This window comes from Pygocentrus nattereri, chromosome 14, assembly GCF_015220715.1.
Source record: "Pygocentrus nattereri isolate fPygNat1 chromosome 14, fPygNat1.pri, whole genome shotgun sequence".
Lineage (NCBI taxonomy): Eukaryota > Metazoa > Chordata > Actinopteri > Characiformes > Serrasalmidae > Pygocentrus > Pygocentrus nattereri.
Genome location: NC_051224.1, coordinates 9,593,084 through 9,607,926, shown reverse-complemented (window position 1 = coordinate 9,607,926; position 14,843 = coordinate 9,593,084).

Genomic DNA, 14,843 nt, shown 5'->3' with positions numbered 1-14,843 from the left:
GTTTCATTAATACAATGAGCAGTCATGAATTTCAGGAAATATTCTGTGGAGTAGAGCTTTGCAAAAACTCTTCTGCTGCCTTATTCATATTCATATATTTTATTTCTCTCATCTGGAGGCCAGAACTCTGACTCAGGGCATGCATCATTCATGACTGCATCTAACGCCATCTGACTCACAAAGTGATTTTCAGATACAGCATGCACGTCAAGCCAGACAACAGACCTGCTCTCTCTCCCTCCTAATAGCGAATGAGAGAACAAATCAGCCATGCACGCAAAGACACTCTGCTTAGTTCAGTCTGATTGAGAAATTTGTGAAGATTTCTCCAGATTGTCAAAGGAATTGGATAATTATAATTTCCAATATTTTCAGAAGTTATTCTTTTATTAGTTATCTTGAAGGCCCATGGCAACATCTTTGATCATTACTTTTACTGCCATGTACCAAAGTGAGTCAGAGTAGTGTCTGCTGTTTATGCAAATGTATAATTCCCACAGGTATATATACACTCAACGGCCACTGGATTAGGTATAGCAAGCCAGAATGTGAAGGACTACAAGTATTGGGACTGTGTATTTAGAATACAGAGTATCTGTATTCGGTCCTTGTAATATTTCGAAAAGCCAGTATTCAGAACACAGATTTTGTCACATATATTTCTATACTTTTAGAATACAGACCCACTAACTTAATAAAAACACACATCAATCACCTTTCAATCGTTATTTATTCATTGTTTTTATATCAGCACACTGTGCATAGTAAACAGGGTCATTAGACAAACTCTAAGGAAAAACTTGACAAATGGCTTCTTTGTAAAGACTGAAGTTTTGTAAAGACTGATAAATCAATGTGATGATCAGTTATTAATCTCAGTGTTACTGAGCTCTATTGAAGCCTGAGTACACTGATAAATCAATGTGATGATCAGTTATTAATCTCAGTGTTACTGAGCTCTATTGAAGCCTGAGTAGACTGATAAATCAATGTGATGATCAGTTATTAATCTCAGTGTTACTGAGCTCTATTGAAGCCTGAGTACACTGATAAATCAATGTGAGGATCAGTTATTAATCTCAATGTTACTGAGCTCTATTAAAGCCTGAGTAGACTGATAAATCAATGTGAGGATCAGTTATTAATCTCAATGTTACTGAGCTCTATTAAAGCCTGAGTAGACTGATAAATCAATGTGAGGATCAGTTATTAATCTCAATGTTACTGAGCTCTATTAAAGCCTGAGTAGACTGATAAATCAATGTGATGATCAGTTATTAATCTCAGTGTTACTAAGCTCTGCTAAAGCCTGAGTACACTGATAAATCAATGTGATGATCAGTTATTAATCTCAGTGTTACTGAGCTCTATTGAAGCCTGAGTACACTGATAAATCAATGTGAGGATCAGTTATTAATCTCAATGTTACTGAGCTCTATTAAAGCCTGAGTAGACTGATAAATCAATGTGAGGATCAGTTATTAATCTCAATGTTACTGAGCTCTATTAAAGCCTGAGTAGACTGATAAATCAATGTGAGGATCAGTTATTAATCTCAATGTTACTGAGCTCTATTAAAGCCTGAGTAGACTGATAAATCAATGTGAGGATCAGTTATTAATCTCAATGTTACTGAGCTCTGCTAAAGCCTGAGTACACTGATAAATCAATGTGAGGATCAGTTATTAATCTCAATGTTACTGAGCTCTGCTAAAGCCTGAGTACACTGATAAATCAATGTGATGATCAGTTATTAATCTCAATGTTACTGAGCTCTATTAAAGCCTGAGTAGACTGATAAATCAATGTGAGGATCAGTTATTAATCTCAATGTTACTGAGTTCTGTTAAAGCCTGAGTAGATTGATAAATCAATGTGATCAGTTAATAGGCTCAGTGTAACTGAGCTCTGCTAAATCTTGAGAAGACTGATAAATCAATGGGATGATCACCTATTAATCTTGGTGTTACTGAGCTCTGCTAAAGCCTGAGTAGACTGATAAATCAAAGTGATAAGCTGTTAATCACAGTGTAACAAAACTCTATTGAAGCATGATTGGGCTGAATAGTCTCCCCAGCAGTAATGAGTGTTATCATCTTATATAGGTTATATACTTGTATAGCTTTGTAAAGGTCCCCTGAGGCATTTTTTTTATGAAACACATTAACAGATTTATTTATATACAAACTGTGAGGAGCTGGGTAAATATATTCAATATATTCAATTCAAACAATACTTTTATACTTCACCTTTTATGCATGTGTTAAAGTTAACATTAACCAGATAATTTATTAATGCAGAACATCTTTTGACACATTGTCCTAGTTTAACTCCATCCATGGTTCTAGCTTAAAACCCAGGTTTAGCCTGAAACACAGGCTGTATTATTATTTTTTCACACATGCTGTTACTGGAGCTCTCTCTTTCAAATGCATCTTTTAAATCGCATGTTCAAATCATGTTTTTTTTTTTGGTTTTTTTTATAAAACCGAAGTTATTTCCAGCTACTGTCAAGTCATGAATTTTGTTTAACAAACTATACTGATGCCGAAGTATCATCCACAAGACAAACACAGCACTGACATGGCAATATCAGCAATATGAGTAATGTTAGCACTGGAGGACATTTTTGACTGATTACACTTGACAATGCTTGCAGGGGGAAACAAAAGCAACAGCAAAGTGGAAAACTCCAGATCTCCTCGAAACAAGACGTAATCCCATAGCAACTGGAATATCTAGCCACTGTTGCTCTTGCTGACAAAAACTGGAACCTTATTTACCTTGTTTTAAAATTCGCCCTGCATTTATGTGATTCGCATAATGTTAATAACATTATTGAATTGTTGAAAGTAATGAATATGTTCTGATATAGCTCACTTTGACCTCTCATATGGCTATTACACTGCTTTTTAAATAAACCAAAAAAAAAACTCAGGGTCAAATTTGAGGATATATACAAATGTGATTAATTGTGAATAATACAAAAGAATGCAATTAATCATGATTATTTTTACTGTTTGACACACCTAGTTGTCCTGAAAAACATTACGAAAAAGCTTTTAAGACAATGTGTTTATGATTCAGCCACTAGTATTCAAGCATTCTTCCCAACTACACACCTACTTTGTATCTATCATTCATTATCCACGAATGCGACGCGTCCACCCACCACATAGGAGCACTTTGTAGTTCTACAAATACAGGTTGTAGTCCATCTGTTTATCTGCATATTTTATTAGCTCTCCTTTACCCCTTTCATCGTTGGTCGGGACCCCCACAAGACCACCACAGAGCCGCATTTTTTGGGTTGAGGAACATTCCGAGCGCTGCAGTGACACTGATGTAGTGGTGGTGTGTTAGTGAGTGTTGCACTAGTATAAATGGATCAGACAGAGTTTTTAAACACCTCAGTGTCACTGCTGAACTGAGCAACAGTGTCCTGTGGGCAGTATCCTGTGATCACTGACGAAGGACAAGAGGATGACCAACACAAGCCAGGCAGCAACAGATGAGCTGTTGCATATGACTTTACTTCTGCAAGATGGACCAATGAGGCAGAACTGTGCAAAAGTTAGAGCACATCCGTCATTTGTTTAATTTCCAGACAAAACATTTATTAAGTACAAGCTTCTCATTTGTTAGAAGATATTGCCAATAAGTTTAAACATAAGATACTCCACCTGCCTACAGAAAGAGATGGCTTAAAACTCCACTCTAGATTCAGACCTAAGAAAAACCCCACAGGTGTTTCTGTCCATCCTTTCACTGCAGGAATATAACTTAACACTATGGAAAAAGAAAGGATTTTAGCTGAGAAAAAGAAATAGACTCAAGCAAAGTAGCTGCTAGCATTCTTAGACTGTCCACCCTGAGTCCAGACTTCAGCATCACTGAATGTGTTTGGGAATATTTGAATTTTGAATCGTATGAAGCTGAAAATGCAGCCAACTTGTAAGACTAAACTTTAGTGTTCAGGAAAAGGATCCTTACAGATTTTTTAGAGGAACTGAAAGTAAGTCTACTAAAACAGTGGAAGCTGGAATTAAGACAAAGAGTGGATGCACTACATACTGGAAAAATGACATTATATATGGTTGTTGAGGCTTCTGTCATTTTCTGTCACATGTGTTTCTTATTTTTTTCCTGACGCTGAAAATTAATAACTTTTAAAGGTTGTACTATATGTTTTACAAGTCATATTTCTAAAGGTTGACATAAAAACAGACTGCAGGATCAGTGTGTGTGTGTCATTGTGTTGTTCTTTTCACCATGTTTGTATGTGTGTGTGTGTGTGTGGACTTGTTTTCCTATTTTCATGGGGACACAACCCTGTTTACACACCAACCAAATGGGGACGCAAAACGTTATGGGGACAAAAACCATGGTCCCCATGAGGGAGACCCCTTAAAACGTGTAGCAGAGGGTATGACTAGGTGCCTCGCGCTTGATTTAGCTAAAGCCCAGGAGGAAGGTTTGGAACCGAAGTGTGTGTGTGAAGCTGTGCTCCACAGCGGCCTCTGTAGTCTGGAGCTGGTTTTGCAAGGGATGGGGCCACGCCCGCTCGCTTAACACACTATGCAAGTCTAATTTATGCAAATCCGCCCTGAGGGGAACACTGCGCATGCGCACTAGTAGGTAAACAGACCTAGCGCTTAAAACGAACATGTTCAGCTGTGAAGGTAATATGAATTCCCACAAAATGTCCAGTTTTTTGGTCTGATAAACATGTATAGTACATTCCTAATGTATATTACAACATAAAATCTATATAGAGTAATTATTAAGTCTAACAGAATTGTTAACTTAATCGTGTTTTATGTGTAATAGTGTTAACATGCTGAGCATTCAGTAAGTCAGTACAGCTACTTATTTTTGTGCAGCAGTAAAGCTAATAATTCGTAAAATGTGAGTTACAGTCATAGTTCTACAGTTTTTCAGAGTATATCCATGCATTTTTGCATTTTTATAACGTGTTTGTAAAGAGTGAAATCAGCTAACGCAGCTGCGCGAGAAAGCCACATTCTGAAGTTTTAAAATGGCGTTGTAGTTTTTTGAAGCTGCTCTCTTGGTCCGTGAACACTACGACAGGAATTCGCCGAAAACTACATTTCCCATCCTGCCTCGCTTCCTCCTGCACGGCTGTGTGGCTAATTGGTGATTTTCTCTGCTTCGTCCAAACGGACAGAAAGGTAAGGAATTCGCTATTTATGCTGGTTTGTGTTTTTTTGTGTGTTTGAAGACGTTTGTTTATCCTTAAGACTCGGGAAAGGACATGGAATTCGGTTCTTAGGCGTTAGTTTCCCGAATGAACGCTGCTAATTAGGCTAGGCTAGGCTAGGCTAGCGGAGCGAGCCGGGCAGGGAGGGGCGGAGGAGCAGCGCTGACAGCTCAGCCTCGGAGCCTCGGAGCGTTCGCTGACAGCTCAGTTACACCGGCGAGTTTGGCGACTATTAAACAGCGTTTTAGACGCTAAACATATTTTTAGACGCACTGCTGTAAGGTAACATCACGTATTCCCTACGCTTCTGTTTCCCCTACACGGGCAAATTTTCCTGTCTGTGTAATAAAAACACTTTGTTGGCATTTGTCACCAATTCATATGAGGCATTATCATATGTCCTTTTCCCCATTAAATCGGTTGGCAAGACCATCTAAGCTGGGTTTGGACTTAAAATCTGTGTGATTAGTGGGCTTTTCCCCGCGGAAATTCATATAATCAGTTCATGTCTGTTTTCATGTAATTACATTTCATAAAACTTCACAGATGAAGTTTCTGTCTTATTTCTTTAAAAGTTGTGGCCCGAATGCGACCAAAGTCAAAGTGCGTATTGGTTGCTAGGCAGATTCTGCAGAGTCCAACCAATCATAAAATCGTGTATGACTTCGGGTATTTCCGCCGTAAGTACTGACAGGCGGAAAGAGCCGAACTCTGTTCGGAGCGCAGCGCTGTTACAGCCTCGCTGCCCGGGTTTCGCCCAGAGTGGGGAGGAGGGGGGAGGGGCAGAGCGCGAGAGAGCGAGCAGAGCAGCGGTGGGGGGAGGGGGTGGGGGGAGGGGAGAGAGCGCAGGGAGAGCAGAGCAGGTCAGCAGTGGGGGGAGGGGAGGGCATGGTGCTGGTGTTGGTTGAGAGGTGGTCCTGCAGACCTGTAGTTCTGAGCACTTTCTGCAGCAGATCAGACAAACAGAACAACATGCTGAGATGTTTTACTGGGGAGCCCTTACATGTTTTAATCAGCTAGTAATTGTGTGAATCTAGTGCCTTTCCTGCACTGCAGGGCTGAAATCAGCTGTTTTTCTTAAAAACGTAGTTTCTGTACATCAGAGTCTCCAGTTTTCTAGAGCTGAAAGAACAAGAGCAGTTAAATTCTGCATGTTGCAGTACTTTTGATTGGCTGTAATAAAACTTAAATCTCAATCTTTAAACCTACTGTTTGCTTTCTCACAGAGAAGTAACGAGTAGGAAAATTTAAGGGAACCCAGGCTGTTAATACTTGCAACAGTGTACATATCCAATACTATTAAAATACTATTATGCATATTACAGTGCTATTAAATTATTATATATAAACAAGAAAGAAATGTTTATTATAAAAGAATATGGCAAATAGGCAAAGTTCCTGTATGACTAGGCCCTCATTGTCACACTGTGATGTCATGTGGTTGCATTGAGATCAGTCCTGTGGTAAATAAGACAATCAACAAGTTTGTCTCCTGAGTAATATCACGTTCTAGCTAAAGTGGGAAAGATATGATATATTGGAGGTAAATGAGAATATTAGCTTCCTGTTCCTCGCTTAGTGGACGAGAGAGAGCATCCATTTGATGTGGAAAACAATAATGGCACACAGTTTCCAAGAGTAACACCAAAGAGAGTCAGCCACCATCCCCGTTAGAACTTGTTCTATCTACTTGTTCCTCAGCAAGTGATCAGGTGACTTTTGGTCATTGACAGGTGTTCCTTAGATATGAAAACAGCCAACTTTGATACGTGTAGCTTTACGATATATAGAATTAGAAAATGAAAGGGCAAAAGTATATCGTGAGCAAGTTTGGAAGTTCCAGAACGTCATATTTTGTCAGTTATGTTTAATGTATGTGATGACTTCACGGAGTCCCCACAATGCAGGCTTTGGTTAAATATGTGTAAATGAGAGAGATGTTGGGAAAATACTGTTAGCTAGCCTAGTGTCCCCACAAGTCACATGGTCACAAAATGTGTTAAGCGTCCTCACAAAGAATGTTTAGGCCTTAATGTGTGTAAGCAGTGAGGAAACACTACATTTGCATATCTCAGTGCATGTTTGAGTTTTGCAAAGTTGTAACATGTCTTCTGCTTTATGTTTGGTCCAATGTAATAGAAGTGTTATGTGTATATGAAGTCTGTCTTTGAATTTCTTGGTTAATTTCTCAATGTACCATATTTGAACAAATCAGGGAGGACACAGTTTCCAAGAGTAACATCAAAGAGAGTCAGCCACCATCCCCGTCAGAACCTGTTCTATCTACTTGTTCCTCAGCAAGTGATCAGGTAAGCCTCTTTTGGTCATTGACAAGTGTTCCTTAGATGTGAAAACAGCCAACTTTGATACGTGTAGCTTTACGATATATAGAATTAGAAAATGAAAGGGCAAAAGTATATCGTGAGCAAGTTTGGAAGTTCTAGAACGGCATATTTTGTCAGTTATGATTGTTGTATGTGATGACTTCACAGAGTCCCCACGATGCAGGCTTTGGTTAAATATGTGTAAATGAGAGAGATGTTGGGAAAATACTCTCAGCTAGGATAGTGTCCCCACAAGTCACATGGTCACAAAATGTGTTAAGCGTCCTCACAAAGAATGTTTAGGCCTTAATGTGTGTAAGCAGTGAGGAAACATTACATTTGCATATCTCAGTGCATGTTTTGAGTTTTACAAAGTTGTAACATGTCTTCTGCTTTATGTTTGGTCCAATGTAATAGAAGTGTTATGTATATAGGAAGTCTGTCTTTGAATTTCTTGGTTAATTTCTCAATGTACCATATTTGAACAGGTCAGGGAGGACACAGTTTCCAAGAGTAACATCAAAGAGAGTCAGCCACCATCCCCGTCAGAACCTGTTCTATCTACTTGTTCCTCAGCAAGTGATCAGGTAAGCCTCTTTTGGTCATTGACAGGTGTTCCTTAGATGTGAAAACAGCCAACTTTGATACATGTTGCTTTACGATATATAGAATTAGAAAATGAAAGGGCAAAAGTATGTCGTGAGCAAGTTTGGAAGTTCCAGAACGTCATATTTTGTCAGTTATGTTTAATGTATGTGATGACTTCACGGAGTCCCCACAATGCAGGCTTTGGTTAAATATGTGTAAATGAGAGAGATGTTGGGAAAATACTGTTAGCTAGGATAGTGTCCCCACAAGTCACATGGTCACAAAATGTGTTAAGCGTCCTCACAAAGAATGTTTAGGCCTTAATGTGTGTAAGCAGTGAGGAAACATTACATTTGCATATCTCAGTGCATGTTTTGAGTTTTACAAAGTTGTAACATGTCTTCTGCTTTATGTTTGGTCCAATGTAATAGAAGTGTTATGTGTATATGAAGTCTATCTTTGAATTTCTTGGTTAATTTCTCAATGTACCATATTTGAACAAATCAGGGAGGACACAGTTTCCAAGAGTAACATCAAAGAGAATCAGCCACCATCCCCGTCAGAACCTGTTCTATCTACTTGTTCCTCAGCAAGTGATCAGGTAAGCCTCTTTTGGTCATTGACAGGTATTCCTTAGATATGAAAATAGCCAACTTTGATACGTGTAGCTTTATGATATATAGAATTAGAAAATGAAAGGGCAAAAGTATATCGTGAGCAAGTTTGGAAGTTCCAGAACATCATATTTTGTCAGTTATGTTTGTTGTATGTGATGACTTCACGGAGTCCCCACGATGCAGGCTTTGGTTAAATATGTGTAAATGAGAGAGATGTTGGGAAAATACTCTCAGCCAGGATAGTGTCCCCACAAGTCACATGGTCACAAAATGTGTTAAGCGTCCTCACAAAGAATGTTTAGGCCTTAATGTGTGTAAGCAGTGAGGAAACACTACATTTGCATATCTCAGTGCATGTTTGAGTTTTGCAAAGTTGTAACATGTCTTCTGCTTTATGTTTGGTCCAATGTAATAGAAGTGTTATGTGTATATAGGAAGTCTGTCTTTGAATTGTGTCCTGGTCACAAAATGTGTTAAGCGTCCTCACAAAGAATGTTTAGGCCTTAATGTGCATAGGCACTTTGAGTGACAGATGTAAGCATTATAAAGCCTGTCTAAATGTCTGATTTTAATGTTGAAATCTTTTACCTCAGTCTGTAAGTTTTAGAATTCAGTTTCTTAATCTTGTTTACTGTTTGTAAATACATTTTTTATGTAATTAAGGACCAATTTTATTCCAACCAAAGATGAAAATCCAGCAGATAATCCAGGTCAATGTCTGGAGCTGAAGATTTCTGATTTGTCTCATTGTGATTCTAAAGTGTCAATATTTTTATACATAAACAGAGAACTTATCTTTAAATTACGTAGCATTTCTTGTACTTTGGTCACACTTGCTGTCTATTTGTACCATATATTTACAGAGGACTGGAAAGAACACAATATCAGAAAACAGTGCTCAAGAGAACTATCAGCTGTTGCAATCAGGACCTGTTCTGTTTGCTTGTTCCTTAGCAAGTGATCAAGTAAGTCTCTTGTGGTCATTCCCAAGTGTTTCTTAGATCTGAAAATTGCCAACAAGGTTGAAATTGAATTTAGCATCTTTACAGTATATGTAGAATTAGAAAATCAAAGGGGAAAAGTATATCTTGAGCTGTGATAATTAGACGGTCATAAAGTGTGTTAGGCGTCCTCAAAGTATTTTTGACCTTGAATTCATTTTTTTTTTAAATTTTTGTATTCACTGTTGTTGAATGGAACTATTGATGTACCTCATTAATGTAAGCTTGTCACAGTTATTACATAAACGCTAAATTTATTTGACATGATCACAATTATGTAAGTCATTAGATTTCACAGTCATTGTTACAAAAAGCAGAATTTGAACTGGGTGCATTGTGGTGAGGAAATAAATATACTTGATGACATTATGAGGCTTATGAAAACAGTTATGACTTAGAGTGAGTAATGTTTGTTTTGGTTAACAGTGCAGCTAGTTCTAAAGTTTTTAGCATGTATGATGGCAAAATTCGTTTTGATGATTTAGTTCTTTGTGGGAAAAACTCTACTCATAATTCTTTTCATAACTTATTAATCTGTAGACACTTGTGAGTATGTATATGCACACAACAGTGTAGTTTATTATTTAGCTACTAAGCAAACACAGGTTAATCAGCTAATTCAGCTACTTTTGGCTTGCATACAGTGAACAATTAAATCATTAATCACTATTATTTGTATGACAAAAGTGATCATGACGGGCCAAGATTTAACCACCTACTTTCTGAAAATCTGTTTAAAGTATGGAGTTGAAGCCTTTTGATTGTTCTCATTCTTGTCTAAAGGATAATATTCTTAAAGGGGTTTTTGTTCAATTGCATAGCATCTCTTCAGTTGTGTACTAATTCATGATTTTGTAAAATTGTACCATATATTTGCAGAGGTCTAAGAAGGACACAATTTCAGAGAGCAGTGCTCAAGAGGACTGTCTGCCATTGCAGTCCAGACCTGCTCTGTCTGCATGTTCCTCAGCAAGTGATAAGGTAAGTCTCTTGTGGTTATTCACAAGTGTTTGTTAGGCATGAAAATCACCAACTCTGAATTTTCTACAAGTGCTTCTTAGGGCACAGTACAGATTTTGCTTACTTTAAGGTCATTTTCATACTTGACTAACTTGTGTGTGTATACTTGTCAGCCTAAGTTATATACTCAATACTGAAATTGTGTAGGATTTTAAGCATACCTTGGGCTTTGCAAAGTATGTTTTATCATTATCTCACATTTTAATTCTAAAATATATAATATTACAGATGACAGAGTAGGACACAGTTTTGCTGTTTTGTCAAAGAGAATCATTAGCCACTGTCATAGTCAAGACTCCTTCTTGCTACCTGTTCTACCTATTCATGTTCAAGTCTCTCGTAGTCATGTACATTTGAACTTTACAGATGAGAAATTCCAATCCTGAGAAGATTGCATGGGTCACCCCTATATCTCATCAGTCAGAGCCTCTGAAGGATCACAGCAACAACAGCAGTTCTGGGCAGGTACATTTCTTTAAAAGTCATTAGTTTTTAAAAGCTTTCTGAAGTTGTAATCAGGACATGGGCTCAGCTGAACTTTTGAATGACAAGAAGTTTCTAATTACAGTATAGCACACTAACAATTCAGAATGAATGAACTTTCATACAATTCTGAGAAGAAATGTTAGAACGTAATATAGGCTCTCATATCAATGCACCTTCCCAGTCTTAGTTGCACAAATGTAACAGGCTGAAGTTAAATCATTCCATACAGTATTAAATCTACCGACAATTTAACTATGTTATGAGCATGCTTCTTTTTTACATTGATTTAACTCTGCAACTCCCTCAACAATGTTGTATGTTTTTCTTCTTTTATTGAAGAGTTCTTCGTCTGGAAATACTGATGACGAGCATGCGCGTGTACCTAAATTAAGAAGGACTAGAAGTATTCTAGTAAGTATTTCATATTCATTCCAATGCAGATAAGTTTCATTAGAATATTAATTCATAGCTTAAAATTTCAATTAATTTATGGGCATGTGCCAGTATAATGTATATGCAGTATATTGCAATGTTAAAGACACACAGTAACGCTATTGTGAACTTCAAAACATTAAAAAAGCTGCAGGCCATAGACACACAACAGCCATTATTTAACAAACTCTCACTGCCACTGCAATGTCGTGCTATGAGCACATGTTAAGGTTATTACACACCAAGCAAGATGAGGGAAAAAATTCACAATATTCAGATGTAGTCATAAATTTATTATTATTAAAAATTTATTTTTGTTATATCTTCTAATTTCTATGGCAAACTGTGACATAATATAGGATGTTTATCACAATCTGGAATCGTGAAAGGAGAAGTTTTTAACATTTCAGCAGTTAAAATAGAGCTTCATGAAATATTTCGCACACCTCATATCTCCATCAATCTGTGCAAATAAGGTAAAGTAAATGCTCTTTACAGAAAGGGGTAAAAGTTTTGATCTTTAGTTGACTTAATATGATATCTCAGTGGAATTTATGTCTGGGTATTGACTAAGGGGCATTCCATATCTAATTTTCATTTTCTTTAGACGTAAGTATGCTTGATTTTGTATTTTCACCTGTTCTGTTGCTCTTTGATCAAATTGAACACCAGGTTTACTTCTAAACTGATTGGGCTGATATCCTCCTGTGAAATTCTCAAATACACCACTGAATTCCTTTTTGCCAATGCCTCTTGCAGTGAGCCAAGTCATGCCCATACTTTGACACTAGAATCACTGAGACTGAACATGGGTATGATGTTCATTCTGCAGAATGTAGTGACTGTTTTACTAGACATCCTAGATCTTCCATAATTTGTACGTCAGGTAGTATGGCACAAAACTAGAAACAAATTCACAGCTCTTTTCAGAATTGTGTAATTTTATTCTTGTAAAATATTTCTTTGTATATGCATAATAGTTTGGGGCCATCTCCAAACTATTCCCACGAGGTTGGGAGCATGAAACTGTCCAAAATCTTTTGGTCTGCTAAAAGCATTAAGAGTTCCTTTCACTGGAACTAAGGGGCTGAGCCCAACTCCTGAAAACAACCCCACACCACCACTGCCTTTGACGCTTTGCACCACTGCCTTTGACGCTTTGCATTGCACTTGGTGATGTAAGGCTTGGATGCAGCTGCTCGGCCATGGAAACCCATTCCATGAAGCTCTATACGCTGTTCTTGAGCTGATCTGAAGGCCACATGAAGTTTGGAGGTCTGTAGTGATTGACTCTGCAGAAAGTCGGTGACCTCTGCGCACTATGCCCCTCAGCATCCGCTGACCCCGCTCTGTCGTTTTACGTGGCTGACCACTTTGTAGCTGAGTTGCTGTCGTTCCCAGTCGCTTCCACTTTGTTATAATCCCACTGACAGTTGACTGTGGAATATTTAGTAGTGAGGAAATTTCATGACTGGACTTGCTGCACAGGTGGCGTCCGATCACGGTACCACGCTGGAATTCACTGAGCTCCTGAGAGCGACCCATTCTTTCACTAATGTCTGTAGAAGCAGTCTGCAGGCCTAGGGGCTCGGCTTTATACACCTGTGGCCATGGAAGTGATTGGAATACCTGAATTCAATGATTTGGATGGGTGACTGAATACTTTTGGCAATATGGTGTATATTATATTGGAATCCCAATTCAGTAGTCATGTGTCTTTCAGCAATCCATGAAAAAAGTAAATATTCAGAAAATCATGCAGGAGACAAATACTTGTCATATAGGCTTGGTTTATGAATTTGCCTTTTAATTTCTGATGTTCTGATGCATTTCAAAAATTACCCTTGTAATATTGATTTTTAGATGAGAGGGTTTGTTCCTGAAGATTCAGATGAGCTATTTGATTCTACTTTAGACAGTGGAGAGGAGTACGTCCTTGACTCTAGAGATGAAGGGAACAAAAGTAGTTCAGAGAGTAGTACCTCCCGTAAACCAGTGAAATGGAGGTGTCTGTCTTCTGTGGATGAAGCTACCCCCTCTAATCTTGTCCCTCATAGCACATCTTCAGGTGTCATGGGTGTTACAGAGAGAAGCAACCTTGAAGTTATGGATCTAAATAAAAGTCCTGAAGTGATAGAGAATGATGGAGTCTGCAGCAGTTCTGAGCCTGTTAGGACCACATACCTTATCATTATCAAGTACAGATATCTGATAAAGTGGCCGATAGGTGTACACAGCAACACTGCTGTGCCTGTTGCATTGGCATAGGTCAGGGTCACTGGTATGACAAGTAAAATGAAACAGTTGGTATGAAAGCTATGCTGAAAAAAATTCTCTCTTAAAACTGTAGCTGTGGAAACAAAACTCACTAAGCAGCAACAATGGCAGAGCCAGGCAGAACACTATTTCACTGTATTTCCTACCTGATTACATGTCATCAGAAAAACAGGAACATCTTCTAAATTATCTGTCTTTTACATTTTTGCACTGAATTAATTAAAGGAATAGTGTAATCTAGTGTAAATAAAATTGTCATTCAACACAAAATAAAGATATGAAGTTAAATCGCCTAAACCTCATGTTTTAGTGACCACAGTAAACAGATTTTATATAATTTTTTGCCACTGTTCATTGCTTAAACGGACTATATGACACATTTAATTGTTTTTTTTCTTTTCTTGAGGTCTACTTATTACTTGAGTGGTCAAAATCATTTCTACATGACCATTTCCCAACCCAGCCTCTTTCTTTTAAACAAAATTAAACAGGTTTTTGTTTCTATGCCTCTAAGATTGAAATATGATCAGTTATCTCTGTTCAGATTAGATTGTGCTTTGCACCTCATTCAGAAGTGAAAGACTTTTTAGAACCTCAGTGTAAATAGGCAGTAAGCTGAATAGGTTGGTTCCTGTGATGCAGAACCTGAATTCAAAACTGGCTGTTCTTGCAGCATAGTTTCCATATATTATGGAGCCCTGGAGGGGACGGAGGAAAAAAAATAAACTTGAGAGAACATTTTGCAGTTCGTACACACGTTTTTCTTTTATTTGTGGTTACGATTTCTTAAATCGTTCCCTCATTTCTTTTAATCGTGGTCATGTTTCCTTTTTAACTCAACATGCGTTATTTGGTTTTTTGATTTGTGCACAAAGTA